The sequence below is a fragment of the Misgurnus anguillicaudatus genome, chromosome 22 (assembly GCF_027580225.2).
Source record: "Misgurnus anguillicaudatus chromosome 22, ASM2758022v2, whole genome shotgun sequence".
Lineage (NCBI taxonomy): Eukaryota > Metazoa > Chordata > Actinopteri > Cypriniformes > Cobitidae > Misgurnus > Misgurnus anguillicaudatus.
In genome coordinates this window covers 46,188,400-46,191,887 of record NC_073358.2, presented here as the reverse complement: position 1 = coordinate 46,191,887, position 3,488 = coordinate 46,188,400, and positions in this window count along the sequence as shown.

Here is a 3,488-nt window from a genome sequence, read left to right as displayed (position 1 = left end):
CACAAGTTGTGTTATCTTAACACATTTTTTTAAGAGTGTACCTTTATTCTGAAAGTGTACTATATGGATTTTACATGTCTCATAAAGGTATAAACGTCTTTAAAAATAAATTAAAAGCCAATCAGATTTACTGTGTAATGTCATTTCACATGCTTTCAAATAAGCAAATAATCTTGAGCTCCACAGGGAGAAATTAAATTTGTGATGATAAAAAGTAATCGATCATATGCAGCACAGATGTCCAGAGTCCATGTTCAAATAAAACCTCAGGAAACCCGAAACTGAAATTGGAGTCTGACAACAGGTCATGAATATTTAAACTCTGCTGAGATGCCGTTTTTCTCAAAGATGCACTACAGCGGCAATGCTGAGAAGTGATTCATGCGCATAACAGTAAACAACCTGATTTCAGACTCTTTTAGACAGTACTTTTGGGCTGTTTATGTATTGACAGTTTTGTGTATTATTATTTTTCTATTATGTGGAACGGTACGACTGCTAAATTTACTGAGGCCCTAATGCATTTCATTCACTAAGAGCATTTTAGCTCTAAATTTCCCACTGGCTTTAAATACGCTTGGCTTTTTGCAGCATGAACTGCAATTACACGAGTGATGTCAAAACAGTCCCAGTTTAACCTCGCAGAGCGAATTGGGATTTATGCTCGGAAACGTTTGAGAAACGGGCTACTGCGACTTAACTCAAACACTGACATTGATTATATGAATTTTTCATGGTATCAACAAAAGCTTGAATGACTCACATCAAAGTCGTTCATAGATTTCAACCGAATGTTTCAAGTGGGTGAATCTTATGAATCATGTTAAGAACATGTCTAGGTCGCAATTTATATCAAAATCAAAATAATACATACTGATATGGCTGCACAATATTGAATATGAATGCGGTATTCAATAACTGTCTCAATCGTGCTATACGATGCTTACCATTATAAAATCCATTTCAAATATATTAAAATATTTTTAAAAATTTACATTTATTTTTTGTATATAAATGTTTGAAGTATTAAATCCCATTCAATTATTACAGACCATTGCAATATGCATATATTGCAATATGTACATTTGCCATATTGCGGTAGGTTTTCTATTGCGCAGGCATACATGATGTAAAAAATAAACATAACATTTAGGTTTAATTATTACAGTAAAAAGTAATCTAATGAGAACTGATTATAGCTTAAAAATGTGAAAATAAAAAGATAAATTATGGTAATTTTCGTAAATTTATGGTAAAGGTGCATTGTGTAACTTTTAGAAAGCTCTCTTGAAAGAAATGCAATATAATATACATGACTATATTAGTGGTGTATAAAGACCTTTCATAATGAACTATATTGTTTTTATGACCTTAGAATGAGATGTTTTATCTACATACACCGTTGGTCCTCTTAAATGGAAGTCGCCATTTTGCACCGCCATGTTTCTACAGTAGCCCTAAATGGACAAACTGTTCTATACAGCGCATTTTGTCACTACGTTATCTCAAACAATGACATGTTTGTTATGTGATGGCTACTGTACCTTTTCTATGCGTTTTGAGAGGGAGCGCTGAGCTGTGCGACACGTCCGAAAACTCTTAAATGTTGCCTTCAGAGGCAAGGCGGCATCAATGAACACCGAATCCAATGTTTTGTTTACTTCCTGAGGTACATCCTTGACCTTGTCCCACAATTCTAGCCATGGGCTTGCACGGGGAATGTGATTGGTCAAGCTCGAAAAAAGGAAATGGTGGCCAAGAGAGCGACTGGATGACAAATATAGTGTAAATAAAGTTATATTTTCACTTTTTACATGTTTTGATTGCATTTCTAGCAAAAAATTTGCATTACAGTTTTGAAATATGGGATTGGTTATCACAAAGGCGCTTTCTGTTTACATTTCAAACAGAATTCCTTTACGCTGCTTGTGAAGGTTGTCCGAATGCGTTTTCTGGAGCTGCTTTCATGCCTCTGAAGTCATTGCCTCATGAGGTAGCGAGGCAACAAGTCAGTTGCCTGAGTTTTGAACGCAGACGTGGACTGAGTCGTTGGTTGAAATTTACAATCTCACCGCCAAAACTGCAGAAAACTGATTTTTGAGTAAAATAAGATCCAGTCCTGTCTTACATATTAATAGATGTAGGGGCGGTTTCTCAGACAGGGATTAGACTAGTCCTAGAGTAAAATCAATGTAAGAACTGTCCAAACTGAAAACAACTTGCTCTGACATATCTTAACATACATCGATGCCCTTAGTTTTGCCTCAAAATGCACACTAGTAATGTTTTTAGTAAGGCATGTTTGTTAAAACTAGTTCTATTTCCTTATTAATCCAAGGCCTAGTCCTGGCTTAAATGGACACTTTTTTTGGATAATATGCTTGTTTTCCAGCTCCCCTAGAGTTAAACATTTAATTCTTACTGTTTTGGAATCCATTCAGCAGATGTCCGGTTCTGGCGTTTCCACTTTTAGCATAGCTTAGCACAATCCATTGAATCTGATTAGACCATTAGCATCGAACCAAAGAGTTTATTTCTCCTATTTAAAACTTGACTCTTCTGTAATTACATTGTGTACTAAGACCGACGTTAAATTAAAAGTTGCGATTTTCTAGGCAGACATGGCTATAAACCACACTCTCATTGAATAGGAGGCGCAATGATATTACACAGTGCCCGAAAACAGTCCCCCTCGTAACTTTCAATGCAGGGGACCATTTTCGGGCAGTGCGCAATATCATTGCGCCTCCTGCAGCCATGCCACATCAGCAAAGTGCCCGATCATCATGCCAGAATGAGAGTATAGTTCCCAGCCACATCTGCATAGAAAATCACAACTCCCAATTTTCCGTCCGTCCTAGTACACGATGTAACTACAGAAGAGTCAAGTTTTAAATAGGAAAAATATCAAAAATCTTTTGTTATTTTTGTAGCGCGATGCTAATGGTCTAATCAGATTCTATGGATTGTGCTAAGCTATGCTAAAAGTGCTAGCGCCAGACCTGGAGATCAGCTGAATGGATTCCAAAACGGTAAAAATCAAATGTTTAACTCTTAGGGAGCTGGAAAATGAACATATTTCCAAAAAAGTGGACTGTCCCTTTTGAATAATCCCTGTCCGGGAAACCACCCCATTATATTTAAAGCAACACTATGTAGTTTCCATGTAAAAATGACTTAAAGCTCCCCTATGTGGTTGAAAAGCGCAACAGTGCCTGGTATCATACACTCTTCTGCAGGCAGGGGCGGGGCTGTGTTTCCTACCCTCCACCGCCACTTTCAGAGTGTGCTTGTAGCAGCTAGGAGGCTGCTCAGGTTGCAGCAACAGTACAATTTGTCCAATTAAAAGTTGTTCTATCACTGAAATAATTTTAGAGACATTATTTAAAGGTAAAAAAACGACATAGTGTTGCTTTAAAGTAAGCGCATAACTTGCAGCCTTTTTTGTAAATGACAAATAATTTCAATAGAAATCATGCAGAGACGTA